Source organism: Cyanistes caeruleus, chromosome 13 (assembly GCF_971803275.1).
Source record: "Cyanistes caeruleus chromosome 13, bCyaCae1.hap1.1, whole genome shotgun sequence".
Classification (NCBI taxonomy): Eukaryota; Metazoa; Chordata; class Aves; order Passeriformes; family Paridae; genus Cyanistes; species Cyanistes caeruleus.
In genome coordinates, this window is record NC_141713.1 from 18783567 (window position 1) to 18802344 (window position 18778).

The 18778-nt window shown below is 43.4% G+C and overlaps 1 protein-coding gene across 3 annotated transcripts in view; it reads left to right on the forward strand.

The window, feature by feature from the left end:
- The window catches only part of HCN4 (hyperpolarization activated cyclic nucleotide gated potassium channel 4), a 127775-nt gene that overhangs the window by 1957 nt on the left and 107040 nt on the right, over window positions 1–18778 (forward strand). The window contains exon 2 of one of the 3 annotated variants that reach the window (XM_086848440.1): window positions 4487–4585. The exons of the other annotated variants lie outside the window; for them this stretch is intronic. The gene's annotated coding sequence lies outside the window, so the exon portion shown is untranslated. The remainder of the gene's footprint in view (window positions 1–4486; window positions 4586–18778) is intronic. 3 annotated transcript variants of the gene reach the window in all.

Sequence of the window (18778 nt, forward strand, 5' to 3'; positions counted from 1 at the left end):
CTTCAATTTCCTGATAGATTTTTGCTTTATTAGTCTCTGCTAGTTTGCTTCTACTTTTTGGACATCAGTGTGTGATTTTACATATATATAAAGTTAAATGAGCTTTGTGTTGAGACCAATACACAAGCTTTTGCAGATTCTAATTTCCTTGGGGAATTGCATGATTAGCTCTCGATTCAAAGAGTAGACATAGAGGAAAATGGTTAAAATGTGTTTTGATTAGATTTTGTGTTTTTTTTGGTGAAAGGCTACAGAAGCTGCCAGTTTTCAAAAATTACAGAATAAAATGTAGAAGAAAGAGACAAGTAAAAGCTGTCAGGAGACTGACAGGTTAAAATGTGTTTCATCAGAAATGAGATAGCAAATCCTATCTAGATGCTGAGGGTTTGTCACTGCTGTGTGCTTCAGGTTTGCCTGAGACTTCACCGGCTGCAGTGATACAAGTTAATTTTCTCACTGCAGAAGTATCTGCTCCTGTTAATAAATTAGGGAAACTGCCAAAAGCAGAGCTGTCCGTGCAGGGACACAGATCCCTTCTTACACCATGCAGATTTGATAATGTGCTGATAATTGTTAGGTGTACAACAGTTGGTTCTGCTACTGGGTATTTTGCTGAGCAATCTATGTTTTTGATTTTTAATACTAGTGGTGGTGATAATGGCAACAATAAAATCACATCACCGTGACTTTATTGTCAAATGCAAGCACAGGTTTGCCACAAGTGCTGGGCATGGACTGGAGGAACTCACACAAATTGGACAAATAATGTATTAACAACATCAAGGGTGACAGATGCATGAAATGGATCAAAATAAGCAACAAAAGGTGCTTTTTAGCGATTCTGGAGGTTTCCTGTGGTACTGACCACTTCCCATGTGCTTCTACCCAAGCATGCAAGGCATGAATGGGATTCCTCACAGTGAGGAAATCAAAGGCTAGTGAAAATGTTCTGTTCAGAATATTTGATTTATTGCTTTGATTTCTGTAATAAATAGTGCTGTCCTGTGCTTTAGTTGCTTTGTTAGTAGTTGGGATGTTTCCCCAGGTTCGTTGCGTTAATTAATGTTTCACACAGTTGTGCCTCCTTTCTCTGGAATGTGGTCTGTGGTCAGCAGCCTCCCTGCCCAGACCTCTGGGTGCTGATGAAATCGCAGCACCTTGTGTTACTGCACAGCCCTGCTCTCCCCAGGGCACCTCATTCAGTTCTGTCAGCATGAGTCAGCCTGGGGGCAGATGAACTCTGAGGTTTTTTACTCAGAAATTTGAAGCAAGGCCCCAGTGTTGTACTCGGCTCTGGTACCGTGGCCTCTGCTGTTCTAAGGAGTGTCAGGTGTTCACACACCCACCCACCTGTGGGAGCTGCAGGCATTGAATTTTCCTCATCACTTTCATACTGTTCCACTTTTTTCCTTAACAAAATCTACCCCTTTGCAGTACGCTTTACATTTTCAAGTGAATATCTGAGCCCAAATCAATGTGTTTCTGATGTCACGTACTTCAAGTATCAGTGTAAGGTTGAAATAAAGTCTGATGACTTGTGTTTGGTACCAGAGTCCCACAGAATCCTGGAATGGTTTGGGTTGGAAGGGTCCTTAAAGCCCATCCACTCCCTGCCATGAGCAGGAACAATTTCCACTATCCCAGGGTGCTCCAAGCCCCAATGTCCAACCTGGCCTTGGGCACTGCCAGGCATGCAGGGGCAGCCACAGCTGTTCTGGGCACCCTGTGCCAGGGCCTGCCCACCATCTCAGGGAAAAATTCGTTCCTGCTATCCCATCTAACCCTGCCCTCTGGCAGTTTAAAACCATTGCCCCTTGTCCTGGCATTACCTGCCCATACAAAAGTCCCTCTCTTTTTTATAAGCCTCCTTCAGGCCCTGGCAGGGGCTCTGAGCTCTCCCTGGAGCCTCCTCCAGGTGAACACACCCAGCTCTCCCAGCCTGGCTCCAGAGCAGAGGGGCTTCACCCTGGGAGCAGCTCCGTGGCTCCTGTGGACTGGCTCCAGCAGCTCCAGTCCTTAATGTGCTGAGGACCCCAACTAATCTGCACTTACACTTCACAGACTCTCCAGTGGCCGTATCAAGATAAAGACTGGCTTCAGAGTCCACCCTTCAAGCACCATGAGCTCCCAGCTGAGTATTTTCAATTATCCTTTCTGTTTTCAGAAGTTACTCAGTTGTGGTGTCTCCAGAGATTGATCCCATAAGTTCACACCTTGTTTCTGTTTATCTAAGGGATGGCATTCCTAATTTGTCAAATATCACATTCCTCAATGACACCTTCACTAGATGATCTTTAAGATCCTTTCCAACCCAGACCATTCTGTGCTTCTATGATCTTACTCCCAAAATGACATAATTTGTGAAGGTGCTTGAGCTTTAGAGGCAGCTGTGGAAGCTCCCAAAGCAGTGGCTGTTGCGGGCAGACAGAGGAGCTGTGTGGGTCTGTGTATCGTGCTTATCGCAGCTGTGGGATGTGCTGGAGTGTTTCAAACAGCGCCAGAGGCTGGGAGCAGCTCGGTGGACAGAGGTGCCACAGAAGCCTTATCTCCTGCAGGCTGTGTGGCACTCAGTGACGAGCCCTGAGAGCCTTTGGGGAGCAGGTGCTGGGGACAGAAAGCAGAGCTGGCCTCTGTCCCTCAGTCGGCAGGGACACACCAAAGCCAGTGTGAAGCCCTGACTTCATGGGGTCTTTGACCTCCTTGTGTGATTTGAGACTCTGCTGCATAAAGCCTTGCACTTATTTCCAGGGAAGGTCACATTTGTTCAAAACATAGTTTATTTGTATTTCCTTTATTTTCTTTTTAAGTTGTCTAACTTTAGCACTTGGGGCACAGATGAAGGAGCTGCTGCCACAGAGATTTTCCATTTACATAAAAACCCCACCCACAAACACCCTTCACTGTCAGTGCATCCATTTTGCTGAGTGCTTTTCATTTTCCATGACCTTGAAAACATAAGGGCGTTTATTAATTAATTCAAATTTACAGCTGGGTGGAGGGGAGAATTGCAGATCTGAGATAAGCAATTTGTTGTGTGCCCCTTATTTGATGAGGATTGTAGGAGAAGTAGTCCAAGCCGTTGCCAAGACTTCCCCTCCCAATCAACCCTGTTTTTCATTTAACCACTGGGTAAAGAGTGACCCTAGCAGGAGGAGAGTCTGAACTTAGAGGGATTGTTGTAAACTGAATTCCTGATAGTCTTGGTGATGAAGAGGAGCTGGAATTATCTCTGCTTTTAACTCTTGCGCTGATTAACTTACCACATTTCCTAAAGTAAACCTTTACATACTGCTATATAAACACAGCAATAATGGGAATTCTGGCTTGGACAACTCTGTCAAAGTTTGTTTCTTTTGTAAAGAAAAATAATTTTTTTTTTTCCCTTCAGGTTGCATTTTACTGATTTTAGCAGTTCTTGCAGTGAGCTTGTAGAATGAAATACATCTTTGATTCTTTCTTAAAGCCTCAGTCCCAGAGCTGATGTCAGGGAGAGTTATGTGTGCATAAAGAGGAAGAAAATGTCTTGAACTTCTGTGCATTTTCAAAGAAGGATATTCCCTCCTCACCACCCTAATTCTGAATTCTCTTTCTAGACTACTGGATTATCATGTGTTCAACCAAGGATTTAGTGGAGCAGGTGAAGAGAGGACTCCAAATATGTCTGGCTAGTGTAATACATCTATGCCTCTTTGTGCCTGAATAGAATAAAATGAAATAGAATATTATGTTTTAGCTCGTGTTCCTAATATATACAGCCTTTTAAAATAGAGAAAAAAAGGTGTAATGTTAGTGACAAGAGATTTTGACATGCACCTGAGCAGATGCTGTGCCTTCCACTAAAAAGCGTGACACTGAAACCCACCTTGCCACGTTGAGCTGTCCCTCTGACACCTAACCTGGAATCTGTGCCACATGAGAAGGAGCCTTTAGTCCTCTGAATCCCACACTAGTTAGGAAGCAAGCAGCAGAATGCTAATAAATTTAATTTACTTGCTTAATCTCCCCTGTGTTTTGTATTAATATGAATAGCATTACAGGAGCAGGGATGTGCTTATATAACAAAATGTTCTCCTTCAGTTTAAGGTTAATGTAGTTACTCGTATTTACCACACACAAATGGGGGCTTAATCCTTTGCAGCAGGACCAGTAACTTGTGTGGAAGTTCTGTTGTCAGCCAGGGAATGGGATCTCACCTCTGTGTAGCTTCCCCAAATCCTGTAATATTAGATACTGGAGATGTTCCTGTCTCACCACAGATGGCACAGTTGGGATGTGGAGGAGCGCAGTATTGATCCAAAGCATGGATTTTCCTTGTTTGCTTTCATAGCCTAAAACACAAATAAAGGCCTGATTTTTCTCCATCACTCAAACCCTCCTGCCTTGCTGTTGGATTGCATATGGTGCAGTGTAGAAATGATGCTGTGCTGTAATGTCCACTGGTCTGTTCTTGTTAATTAAAACGAGATTGATCATTTTTTCCTGTCAGCACTGTGAGTTCGGTTCCCTTCAGCCCACACCAATGGAGGCTCACTGGTGACTGCACTAAACAGCCTGGCAGTGTTTGACTGCCTCACCAGCACCCAAGGTAAGGGGATGTGATTCTGTGATTATCCTCTCTCAGTGAGCACGAGACACAGGGCATCTCTCTGGTTCGGGGTGCTCTCTTCCTGCGCATCGTAAGAAATTAATCTGTGAAATTGTGACAAGTGTAATTATGAATGTCCCATCCTCCTGCTCTCCTCCATTGTCCCTGACTTCACAGGGGACATTTGCCAAATGGGCAAGCATGGTTAAACTGCAGACATGTCTTCAGGATAGAGTTTTATAACCCATTTTCCTTTCTCAACCTCCTTTTGTACCTCTTGCACTTGAGCTGCCTTTGTTTTCTGGTCGTTTTATAGAGTCAGGATAATACCAGCATTTCATAAATGTGGAGTATCTTCTCTGTACTCCATGTTTTTGTTAATTTTGATACAGAAGGCAGCTGCTTGGTTCGGTCTAATTTATTTTCTGCATGGAAACTGAGAGATGTCTGTTGTCATTCTGTGCAGAACCTGGGCATGATTCCGATCATGCAGCAAGTTCACAGCCTAATTTAGCCAGTTTCAGCTGATTTCTTCTGATATTGTTTGATAGAAAGAAGAGTGAGAGCCTCACTCAGTCTTACTTCTTGTTGTTACACAAAACCTGGATATATAGGGATGCAAATAAATCCAATCTTAGTTGTTATTCTCAGCAAAATATCAAGTGTGATAGCTGGAATGTCATTTGTGATGGAAGAGATTTTGTTTTCCTATCTCAGCTTTCCAGAGATAGAGTATTTGCTAATGTTTAACAACAGCTTGATGTCAGTGGAAAACTCAGATGCCATTTGACATAAGCTCTCACATTAATCAAGAAAAATGTACATTCTGAGAGGCATTTCTGCTACCTGAACAGAAATGAGGCTTGGGGTCACTGTGGAAGGTTGGAGATCATTTTCAAGCTGCTTTTTTCCTCATACGCTTGCAAAACAGTGTTTTCAAAACAAGCTGCTTTCCAAAAAAACATTTTCATGGCTTTACTACATTAATTATAAAGGTAGATGTAAAAATGTCTTAATCCCAGCAGTGCTAATGTCAAATAATTGTTAGTGCTTGAAGAGGCTGATGGAGAATATTTTAACTTGAGGGTAAAGGACTGAAAGGGAAGGGTTTTATATTTATTGTGCTACCATTCCCAGTGCTTCAGTCTGTCTCCTGTGCTGTGTAGTGTGTCTCTGGGATTGACAGCCACTGCTGCAGAGAATCTGCAGATCACCTAAACTTTCCACTATGCTGGCATTTCTTCCTCCAAGAGACGGCTTTGGTGTGATTCCTGCATATCCTTCACCAAGGATTTCATGCTCTCTGTAGAAGTAAGGTATCACCCAGGCTCCTGCATTAAATTCCCTTCAAACCAGAAAACAGTGTTCTGGAATGCTGGCATTGCCTGTGTGTCTGGGAACCAACCTGGAAGTTGTCTGGAGGATTTGTGCTTCTGCCATGAAAGTGCAGAGTGTCTCAAGGACACTTCAGTGCCGTAAGGAAGGTGCTGAGTGAGGTGACCCTGCCTTTATCAGGATGAGTGCTGCCTTTTGTAGACGTTTCACTAGTGGAACAAAAGCCATTATACCACAACAGCCCAGGACCTGAGATAGTAACAGACACAGTTGGAAAGTTTTAAAGGTATTATTGGACAGTGCACAGCAGACTCATGTTTGCAAGTGAAGTTAAGCACTGTTCTTATTGAGAAACAATGAGCTTTTAAATCTGTCTGGGCTTTTCATACCATTCAAAGCAATCTGTGCCCATTCTCCAGTACATGTAAGTTGTGCAAGGTTTCTTAAAGTTTTAAAAAATAAAGTAGGATGCATTAATCTGAGAATTTCTTGAAAAATAAAGAAAAATATATTCCATATTTTAAAAAGTTTTATTATTTTAAAGAAAAATACGGAGCATACACCTGACTGTACAGAAACAAACAATTCTTGTATAGGTCTCTTTGCCACTGGGTGTTGTGGATGCCAAACATTTATGTGGATTTGGAAAGTTATTGGAGAAATGCAAGGCAAGAAAGCTGTGATTGGCCATTAGAGATGGAGATGATAACCCTTGGAACCAGAGAGCCCTGGAGCCAAAGGACAGTGAAGGTTTGAGAGGATATCAGGGAAGTGTTTTCATGGGATTTTCCTGCAAAAGACTCCCAGCAGTAGCCACTGCCTCCCTCAAGGTATCCAGGGAGGTGGTGGATTCTGAGAGAGGTTTCTTAGGCACTTCCTGCTGCTATGGAGAGCAAGCTTGGCTGACAAGAAAGTCTTAGTGCATCTCTGGGGTGAATATAAATAAGAAATGGGGAGATAAAAACAGAGCTGGAAGAATGCAGCCTGGCACAGCACATGGCTGTGGCGGTCTCAATCTTTCTCAGAGGAAACAGGACTTGAGACCCTGTGAAGGGCATCAGGAATGTGTCCACTGGCTGACGTTGGAGGCTGGACTCGAAACAAATCTTTAGTCTGCACCTCTATGTCTGTTCATCTACTTCATGAACATTTTTGTACTCAGAATCACATTTTTCTAGTTGCTTTTTTGAGTGATAGCATACAGAAATATATGTTGTATTAGCCATGTATAAAATGCAGGAAATCAAATCGGGCACAAAGCCCAGGCACCATCTTTATTAATACTACGGGGTTTTTTTTGATGGGGGGGAAGCTATTTAATTCATCCTTTTTAAAGGGATGAATAAAATCCCTTTATTCATTCTTTAAAAATATCCAGACAGCTCAAACTAAAAGAAACTCTCAGCATATCATATCCAGCAGCTGGGGAAGTGAATTTTGGGCTCAGCACATATTATCCATTCCAGCAGCGTGCACACCTTTATCCTCTGTCTCCTACCTGCTTTCATAATGAGCCTTCCAGAGGCAAGAACACATGTCCTGAAACAACTTCTGGGGGTTACTTAATTGCTCAGTGACCTTTTCTAGATTTGCCAAATCGCTTAAGCTCAAGCACCACTCATCAGTATTTAATGTATACCATGAAGTGCCACTCAATTTTCAAATACTTCGTTCTGAACTTAGTTATTATTTCCGTGAAGAAGGATTTCTAAATCTCTCCCTGTTGGCAGAATGAAAGCAGATAAAACTGGGTAAATCCTCAGCTGCCTGAAATATGCCAGGGGACAACCATTAGGGTCACTCTGTCACATGTTTTGAATCCTGAATTTTGTCTTAAAATGGTTGTAAATTTGTGAAAATGGCCTTCAGAATCAGAGGGTCAGGGACAATGCTTGGGGAAAAAGCCCGCAACAGATGTTGTGAACTTTCTCCCATTGAAACACATAAAAAGCAATGTTTGCATGTCACAGCATCCAAGTATCATATGCTCATAAATATGGAAATTAATAATATTTTTCTCCTGACCAAGGTCTCTGAAAAAAATAACAATTGAGAGTTGGCAGGTGAGTGTTAAAGGTTCATCCTCTTGCCATGACCTCTGCAACTGGTAATCCCTGAGCAGAGTCGTGTGTTCTTTCATTCTGTGAGCACTGCAGGATAACTAGGAGTTGTGAAGTGGTAATGAGATGATGTAAAGCCTCAGCCTTCCCAAAGTTCCTCTGGAACTGGCACCAGGAGGCAGCTCCCTTGCTCCCCTAAGACCACCTTGAGTTTTACATGCACTGATGGACAATTTTCATATCAGCATTAGTTCACTTCATCCCCATTTCAATTCTAGGATAACCCAAGCTTGGACACTCTTAGTGTGTGCATTACATTTTCCAAACTCCAGTTTGTGAGTCTGAGGGTTAGAAATACAACTTTTTTGTTTTTTGTTTTTTTTACAAAGGTGAGAATATGAGAATATCTGTTAGTGACATGACACCAAGAACTGAAGACCTCAGCAAATTTTATAACTTTAAAATTTAATCTGAGTCTTGTGCCATAGTGGCCATGATACTTACTGTTATTGAAGTATATGGATATATTATGGTGAGGGTGAGAAGAACATTCCAGAAAGAAATGTCCAAAAAGGAGTTAAGTAGAGAGAAGACAAAATGCTCCTCTGTCTAAGCACTTCAAACCACTCCCTGAAGCTGTGAAGATCCAGAAGACACTGGCAATCACTGCTGGTTAAAGGGAATAAGTCAGGGTACTAAGGTTCCAGCTGATTTTTCTTATACAAGAGTTTACAAATTCCATTACGCTCATGTTAACTTCAGAATTGTTCTGGTTACCTTCTTCCATTGAAGTGCATTGCTTGAAACTTGATAAAATAGCAAAAGTAATTATAAATTTGGCTGGGAGACAGACAGGAGCTATGTCTGGCTGGATCCGTGGCTGTTCAATATTAATTTTTCTTCTTCCTTTTGCACAGTGACAGGGCACAATTTATTTTTACAATTGTATTGAGATACTTTGTGGATGCTCTCAGAGTTCAGTTGGAATCTTCCCTCTGTACTAAGATGCTGTTGTTGGTCAGTGCTTTTATTCATACACCAGAGTTCAGAGCTCCAGGAAAAAAGGACTGCACTAAGGAAGAGTACAGTTCAGGATGCAGGTTCCTGAGGATTCAGCTGTGTTGGGAACGTGCATTTTGATTTGAAGATGATGTTGAAGTTCTTGAATGAAATCATGAACCAGGGGAAGCCCTGATGGCCAGAGTAGGACAGGGGGAGCAGTTTCTCTGTCAGACATTGCTGTGGCCTGGGGCAACTCTTATTGCAGGGTTTCATGGCAGCTGCTGGGCTTGAAGCAGAAAGATGTGAGTCTAACAGGAATTCAAGGAAAAAACTGCAATGTCTCAAAGCTGCTTTGAATTAGGGTTGGGTAGGAATGATTTTTCAGTCTGGCTGCTGGAGAAAGGTGGTGGAATCATTGTTCATATCGTGAGGAATATCTGTGTGTGTGGTGGACACTGCTATTTCCTATATCCAAGCCCAAGCCCATGCTAGAGAATTCCTGGAGGAGATGGCAGGAAGGAGAGGGGCTCTAGTGTTTGCTTGCAGCCAGGTGCCTGAGTGAGGACCTCTTGTCTGAGACAAGCACTGACTGCTGCCGTAATGTACCGGGGTATTTTTACTCTAAAAGCACAGTCTGAAAAGGCTAACTTGTTCTGCCATGTATAGCAAATGATCCGTCTGCTGAGCCACCTGGAAGGCCTCTATTTTTAGGCTCTTTCCTTGGAGCAGTCGTAACTTGAATTGACATATTGTTAGCCAAAAGCATGGCACATGAGGCAGGAATATGTCTGGAGCCATGCAAGCCACTGATTGTTAGCAGCACTGGCAACAGGGGCTTGGCAAGAGGCAGTTTGCTTTTTCCAAGCGGGAAAGCAAGCACACAGGTTTAACTAGCACAGGCCGGGCTTTCAGCAGCCGGAGCTGAGCGGCCTGAAAAAGTCAGTCCTTGAGCTCAAAGAGGGGAGAAGGATTTGAACACCTCTGAGCTGCGTGGACAGAGTTCAGCCTGGCACACCCAAGTGGCCTGGAGTACACTGCTGAGGCCTGAGCTGTACGTGGAAGGGATGAGGTTTTGGTTAACATTTTACAGAGTTTGATTTTTCTTTCTTAATTAAGACATATTTTTCTCAGATCTTCACACTTCTTCCTCACTCCCCTGCTGCTTATAGTCCATGGTCACCGAAGCCCCATGACCTCACACAGGCAGTTCTTTTCAAGGCCACTGTTAGGGTACAATCCCCTAATTTTCAGACATTTCTGTATTTTCTTTCTATATGTTTGACTTTGAATATTGCTGTATTAAATCACATTCTCTTGTGCTGACAGGTAAATCCTTATTTATCACTTTGCCAATCTTTGTTTCATTCCCACAAGGAACTGGCAAAGCTTTCCTATCTGTGGATCCTCAGGAAGTTAATTTGAATTACTTTCTCTGTGTGTTTCTCTGTGGGTGCAGGTGGACACTTCTGTTTGCTTTCTTACCATTAAGTGCTGGGAATTTTGGTTCCTTTTTCCCAGATCAACTTGCCGATTTGCTTGGAAATCTGATTTCCTGTTTGTCCTTGCAGTGTTTGGAGAATAGAGAAGTGTAATTGCCGCCCCATATTCTAGTACTACAAGAAGCCAGTGGTGAAACTTTGCCAAATGGAATCCCTGTGCATTCCCAGGAAAGCAGAAGCACCTACAGGGCCCTGTGCATGTATTATTTGTACAAATGTTTGCAGTTCAGGTGCTGGTTTTTATTAAACTGTGGGCAAGGGGCTACTTTGATTTCACTCAATCAATTTGCAGCAGCCTTTCCTTGCTTTGAAACACTGTCAGAATCTCAGGAGTCCATGCCCTGCCTCTGAAAACATGCATTCATGGAGTTTAAAATGATTTCCACTTAGTTTCTGTTGGGAAGGCTGTCAGACCAATGTATTATCCAGCAATTGGAGCTGACTGGAGGAGTGTTCTTCTGTAATTCTTCTCTGCAGCAGTAGCAAGGTGAGGAAATCAGCAGAATGCTGGTGTGTTTGGTCTTGGGCTTTTTGTGGAACTGCTGTGTGTGTGTTCCAGAAAACAAGGACTGGGAGGCACTTCATTGCTGCTGAAGTACAGAGCTGCTCATAATAAAAAAATATATACACACCTCAGCTCAACAACACTGCAGCTGCTCAGAACCCGGGGTAATTGTGGGACACACTTTGACCCTGCTTGTCAAAACAATCAGTAACTCAGGGAGAGGATTTCTACACAGGCTGCAGCATATTCCTGTGGGATATGGAAACTTCCCCCCTGTGTAATGGAGGACGTGATTAATTCTGACTGTGCTGACACAAGAAGGTTATTGAATAGGATTTCCTCCTGAATGGCACATCCATTCCCAGAAAAAAACCATTACAGAGATGTCAAACACAACACTCCTGTTGTATTCTGAACACCCACCCCAAGGGTGCATAAAACCAGCTCAGGGTGTTTGCAATTAAAAGCTGCAGAGAAGAATCTGAAAACTTGTGCATTTCATAGTAAAAACAATCTGAAGACTTATTTACTGAAGGAAAATATTGACTCTGCAGCCTCCCTGAGTCTCCTCAGCCCTTGTGTTTTCAGCAGCAGTGGAGCTGTTCCTGCATTGACTGTGGAGAGAGATGAGTCAATGACTTAGATCTGACTGCAGGCACCCAGGTCTGGTCAAACAAATCACTCATGAGCAATGCATTCATCATGGTTACCCTCTGGAAAGGAGCCAAGGACCTTGACACGTCTGGCTTCTCAGTGCGAGGTGCACAACATCCTGACATTTGACACCAAATCTGAGAGGTGGAGCTGCCTCCAGCTGACCTGCATATGCTTTCCCCCGCTGACAGGACGTAAGAGCCAGTGACGGGTATTACTCATGGTGCTCCAAGCAGACTGCAAGGTATTTTGGTGCATGGTAATGGATGCAGCATTCCCACTGAATTCCCTAAGATTTAAGTGTGCATGAATGCTGCACTGACACAGCTCCCCTCGGCAGCACTCACCTTGCTGTTGCTGCATTCAAGACACTGCAGGCAGTGGAAAGATTTGCAGCTATTAAAAACCAGGGAAAGTAATTGCTACTTCTCTGTGAAGTTCTGAAATGCTTCTGGAGCAACTGGAAAGCTCTGCCCATGACTCACAAAGGCTTCTCTTTTATTCCTGTTCTGGCAGGGCCATTGTGGTGGAGGGAGCAGTTTGTCTTTGGGGAGGGCAGGGACAGCCAGGCATGCCATGGGACTCTGTCCTGGTGCCACAAGAGAACCAGGGACACCAGCACAGGGTTCTGCAGCAGGATTGTGTCACTGCAGGACCCTTTTGACTGCCTGCTTTATTCCCTTGGAATCTCCATATCATTCCCTTGGAAGCAGCTTATCATGGTCATAATTCAAAAGGTGCTTGATAGAGCACAAGCCTCAAGTAAGAAAAACAAATTGATTATTTCTGCCATCTCATGCATAGATTGGACACCTTCTAACTAGAACATAACGAGGATTCTGTGAAGGATTGAGAGGTCCTGTACATTTTCTTTCCATAAGAATTTTCAGGTATGTGATAGGTCTGGGAATTTATTGATCAGCACCCTGAGTCCATGCTGCAGCTTTCTAGAAGCATCAAGCACCTTAGGAGAATATCCATTAAGATACTGGATGCTAGTGGAAGTTAGTAGAAGAATGATACTAAGATTAAGAATTATTAACTGTTAATACACATAAAAAAACTCAGTGTATAGAGCCACTGGAAAAGAACTAGTTCAGAAAGTTTTCTGTCCTCCAGTACTCAAGAATTAGGCTGGGGGTTGAATTTCAAATACTTCTGAATATTTCATATATGTAAGTGCTGGATATAACCTACAGGTCACTAATTATTCAGTAGCCACTAATTAAATCCCGTGAATGCATAAATCAACTTTGTTATTATTTGTGTTGTTAGTGTGAAATCCTAGAATCATCCTTTTACTTGGATAGATCTTACTGATCAAGTAAGATTTTTCCAAGTAAAAAGTCCATAAAATTAAATGTTATTTTCAACATTATGCTTATTTTAGAATTTAATGGGATTCCAGGCAGCTGCCTGCTCTATTTATTTCTGCTTTTGTATATTAATTGGTTATATCGTTCCTTCTGCCTCTGAGGTCTGGAGTGGAAGCTTTACAGCTTGATTAATCAGTGCTTTTGCTATATTAATGTCATTGTGGAATCTGGAATTGGATGGGGTTTTTTCCCTGCTCTCAGCAATGGTGAGAGCCATTTGTGTGAAGCTTCTTTTCCAAAGCGTGCTCAGCTTTGGGTTCATGGGCTTAGCTCTGCTCTCAGGCTCGCTGAGCAAACAGCCAGGAATCCATCGCAGTGTCATCAGTGCAGATACTCCACAGTAGCTTACATTAAATCAGATTTTGAAGAATTCATCAATCCACATGCTGTGGATTGGAATTCCAGTTGCCTGTGCCATCTGGAGAGGACGCCTGGACCATTTCTCCCATGTGAGCAACAGCTCACTTGGAGAAATCAGATGTATTTGAGGTTTGCCTCTCTGGCTGAGTTTGTCAGCTGTGGCAGTTTAAATACAGTTCCTCCAACAACGTAGTTACATCCCCATTTTTTCTTTCTTTTGAAAAGGACAAGTATTTGATCTTTCTTGAGTGCAGCATCTTCCAAATTGAGAGTGCAAGGCAAACATCACAGATTCATGTTATTATTTTGTGGGGTGGTAGTGAAAGATAACATTTGTAGATGTTGAAAAACAGTGAGTGAATTGTTAGGCAGACATTATTTAAAAGGTTTTGTGTCTTTCATGTGTTTGCTGTTTAATGAACATCACACTTTAGACTCTTTGAGAGTTCTGCTTCCATATCCCCATTTTGGTCTTGACAAGATAAAACATTAGACCACCATTACTAAGTTCAGCTTGAGCAAAAAGGCCAAGTTAGAGAAATCAGTATTTGCTAGTAAAGGATCACAAAAGGAAATGTGTATCAGACGTTGGCCAGGGGGTACAGAAAATATTGTCAGGGCAGGGTGGTACTGTCTCACATCTGGCTAAGATATACCTCAGACAAACTCAACCTCAAAAGCGTCACTTGGGTGGGGGAAGAAAGTGAAAATATATGGTGTAGAAAATGCCTTTTTATCCCAGTCTGATTATCAACAGGGTGCCTCTGTCCAAGACATCATCAATTATACCTTTTCCCCCAGAGCTGTTTACTGATCTATTTTCAGAGCTCTGTGTAGTAGCAACAACAACAAGAAGAAGAAAGGCTCAGCAAACAGGCCGTTTCCCCTTCAGGTACAGAGCAGAGGATCTATTAGTGGGAGGGATGCTATTTTTGAAGCATTCCCACTGTCCCACTTATTCAGTGTTCTCATCCATCCGTCTACCTCTCAAAAACCTGTAACAATGCAGGCAGAAAGCCTTTGGACAGATGTGCGTGTCTTGCTGCTGTTTAATGGGCGTTGGGTGAGTGAGCTCGAAAGGCGCGTTCCATGTCAGTCCCTGCCCCAGTTCCGACCTCACCACGTTCCCGCAGGATGTGACACAAGGAGCCAGCACAGCTGCGGGGCCGCGGGGTCCCTCTGCTGTAAAGTGCTGCCACTGGCAGCAGGGAGGCATGGCGACTGCTGAGGAGCAGAGATGCTCAGAGTTTGTGCTGCTCTGAACTGCCGGGAAAAGCTGTTTATTTCTAAATAATAGCCCCAAGGGCCGCAATCCCATCAGTGTAATCCCTGTGCCAGAGCTCCAGGCTCTAGGGGGCTCTATGTTTTCGGTGGGTGTTTGAACAGCTGGGGTTTGTTATCCATCTAATAGTTCTAGAAGCTGGAAGTTCCTGGAATTCAGTGCACGAATCCTGACCTTCGTTTCCTCTGGATTAACTTAGGAGCAAGACAGGCAAAGGGCCCCTAAGTGTGTGACAAATCATCCTCACAGATACACTCTGGCTTTAAGGCAGGTTTGTTCCTGGACATCTTCCCCAGTGTGGGAGCTACACTTGAAATTTACTTTGCTTAGTAAGTCTAGTGCTTGGATTGGAAACCGAGATGGTGTAACCTTGGGGGAGTCATGGAATTGCATATAACCCTATTTGCAAGTTTGGGATATTAAAATCCTCTTCTTGAAGAAGGGCAAGAAAAAGTCTATTAAGTTCCTTAGGAGGCAGACTGCTGGGAAATGAGCATCATTGCAATTCACATGCTTGAGTGAGACATGAGTACAATTTGCTGTGAGCTCTGCAGCATGAGCAGCATTTCCTTCATTCTGTTGTACTGAGATTTTATAATTTCATTACTTTAAATTGAATAGGACATGAAGACAAATCCATCTATGGAATAGAAGCATACTTCAGTGCATCCACTCATGCTTTTATATCTTTAGACAGGGGCACATCCCACTGGAAGGAGTTTGTGCTTATGTTGTGAAAAGCTTAATCTGGGAAACTGAGGCATGCATCCTTCAGATTACTCACCTGCCCAGAAGCTTGTGCCTTCTTTTCAAATTACACTCCCACTGAAAATGTATGGTTTTCATAACAATAAATATTTAACAGCCCTGAAGAATTCCAGACTTCTGCATATTTATCAAATGATTCAAGCAGAAAACCTTGTCCTATCCTTGCATGTGCTGCTCTAAAAAGGGAGAAAGTTTGCTTTCCATGGCTCATTCAGTTCTTAATAGGCAAGGCAGTTTTAGTCTGGGAGCCGACCTGACATCATTTAGTGCTCTCAGTGCAGTTATCAGGTACAGACATTGGTTCTGGCTCTCTGCAGGTGGAGCAGTGTGAGCTGGCTTGGTTCTTGAGGCTCTGGTTGCCATTGCCATTCTCCAGTGGCTTTTTCTGAACCCTGTCCCAAATTCATGAAACGCTCCTCAGCATATCCCCCACCCTAGTTAGTCCTGAGACCATCATTTAATTTTGTTACTGACAGTGAATTCCATGATGAATGTATGCAAAAGGAGAGAACTAGAAATGAGAAGGTGATAATAGAAGAACTGCTTCTTCTATTCCACCCCAAGCATCCCACCCCTCTCATGCACACCCCCTTGCCCTCATGAAGAGCTGGAATTGCTGAAGGAGCAGGAAGAGCAGGGCTGTCCCATGGAAAGGCAGGTCAGCAGCTGAGGGAGCCCAGGCACAGGCAGGGGCAGCATCTTCCCCAACAGGGCAGAGCCCTACAGCACCTCAGCTGGGAAAGCAGGACAGGGCTGGTGACCATTGCAGGTCCAGGAAAGTCAGAGAACTCAGGAACAAACATGGAAACAACAGAGCTCAGGGCAGGACTGGGTGCAGGACCGAGGATCCCAACTTCTCAGCTTGAAGAGAGATCTGTCATTAAAAGATGAGTGCTCCATTCCCTGTCTCCTCCGCTGGAAATGCTGGGCTGCTTTTCCCTTCATTCCAGTGACATGAATCTCCTAAAACCAGTCACACTCTGACCATCACAAGCAATTTATAGGAAAGCAGTTCTCTTGTTTGCTAAAGTGTCACGCCAAGGCAATTTGAAATCCGGCTTTATCTTCCGATTTCTTTAACTGCTGTTTCCTGCAAATTCACAGTACTGAATAAATGAAGAGCACACAGTAATAAATCACTCTTGTTGAGGCTGCTTGCTGTCCGAACACTGCAGCCAGAAAGAGATGTCACACCTTTGCTGTGGTGACAGTGGAGGCGGTGAAGGATGATGCTTCCCACTCCCTCAGCACCAGGCAGGAGATTCCAGCTATCGCATCTCTTCAGCCCCTGATGTGTGCCAGCTGCCATTCATTAAGCAGCACTGGAGAATTTGCATCCATCCCCAGCACATCTGATTTACTGACCAAACTCTGGGAGCCTTTCCTAAAGGAAACATCTTGTTCCTGCCCTCCTTCACACGTACAGCAGCTTGATGTGGGGATATCTTTTGTTCCTTAATTCCTAGCTATTTAATTTTGAGGCAGCCCAATAGCTGCCTTATTTCCTAGCCACTTTTAACATCTTCATATTTTACAGGCTCTTCCGTGGACAGTTCCTGAGCTATCCTTTTAGACATGGCAGCTTGGCTTCTGCTCCACAGGATACTTTGCTCCAGTTCAAGGCTAAATATTAGGCTTTTCTCCAAAAGTCCATATTTCAATTGGATGCTCCAGCTGAGTGCTGAGCCCTTTCAGTCCAACGCAGGAGAAGCACTACAGAGGTTGCTTGTTAAGGGAGAAGCCACATTTTCTCATTTGGTACTGTTTAGTCATGGGTCCTGTGCCTTGGGGCTGCCTGAGGCATTGTCTCTACAAAAGCTGTTCTAAAACAGACTTTGCATCAGATTCCTGAGAGTTAAAGGTGATCTGGCAATGTTTAGTGCCATTACTGTTCTTCTTTGTGCTCCCTATTTTAGCAGGTTCTTAGGAAGATAGCTTTGTGATAATCTCTCCCTAATCCTCCAGAAACCTGATTTTTCCTGGGCTGCTGAGGGCTCTGGTGAGGAGAGGTTGCATTTGGGATATAGATGCACTTGGCACCATGGTCTTTCTTACACCTGATGGACTCTTCCAGATCAGAGGGGTCATCACTGATTCTCAGCCTCTTCTTTGTAACTCATTTTTTGGTTATTGAAAAGTGTCTTTGAAAGCAAGGGATTCTTCCCCAGCTAAGCCATGATGGGTTTACAAACCTCTTTGGCTTCCTTTTTGGTTTTGATGGGAAATGAGTCCCACTTCTGCCTTCAATTCAGTGATCAAAGAGAAGGCAGTTACAGCCCCTGTCCTCCAAAAGAAGTCAAACACTCCTGTGAAGGTCAGTACATTGAGTTTTGTACCAGTTAGAACTGAACTACAGCTGGCAGCCCAGGAGCAGAGAGGTGCTGCATCTTTTTGTTCTCACAAGACATCTAATTTTCTAGAAGAAGATATAAATATTAACAAATAATTGCTGTTCTGCTTAATAAAAGAGCCCATTTTCGATCATCCCAGGAGCAGACATTGATTTCTGTAGAAATTCAGCAATCTCAGATCCAGGGAACAGACCTGTTCACTATTTATGACTTGCACTGAATGGTTTTCTAAAAAATAGAGTCAGGGATTTGATCTTGAATGATTCATGGAAATCAGAAAAAAGGTCAGTCCTCAAGAAAGTCTGATAAGTATTTCAGAATTGCAGCAGCACCTTCCCAGACTGTATTCCTGGTTCAGTTACCATCTTTGAACTCTCCATTAGTCCCAATTTCTTTCTCTCTTGCCTATAACCATCCTGACTAAATCCAGGGTCAGGCAATTCCATCATTGTCTCTGTTAAGCTCCCAGCACTCGTTCCTGAGTTACCACAACAACAAGGATTACGTGACAAGCAAATGAAGAACCAGTCAGATAATGGAGTTTTTAAAATGGGGATTACTGGTGCTGAAGATGTAATGGCCTCTTTGATGCTGTTACTATCTATAGCACAAATCCTTCTCAGTCTTTGGACTATTGACCTGACACACTGAAAGGGCTCCTTTGCAGCCCCCATTGTCCAGAGAAAGGGAGAAGCTTTGAGCACAGACGTCTTCAAGGCACAGGAAAAACACAAAGCAAAGAGATAAGCTCGGTAATTTGAAAGCATTTGATTTCTTTCAAGCACAGTCCCAATGTTTTAGCTGAAACTGATATCCTGATCTTATCTGTGCTGCTTTTTCTCCAAGGTGTGCACTCAATACTTTGAAATTTCCAAAGATACCCTGAGCTGATCTTCCAGCAGCTTGTCAGATCTGCTGGAAAGGACTGTCTGAGGAGATTCTGGGGAAAAAGTTGTCCCTGATCCTTGGGCTGTTGTTCCTTTTGGGGTGTCTACAGGTTG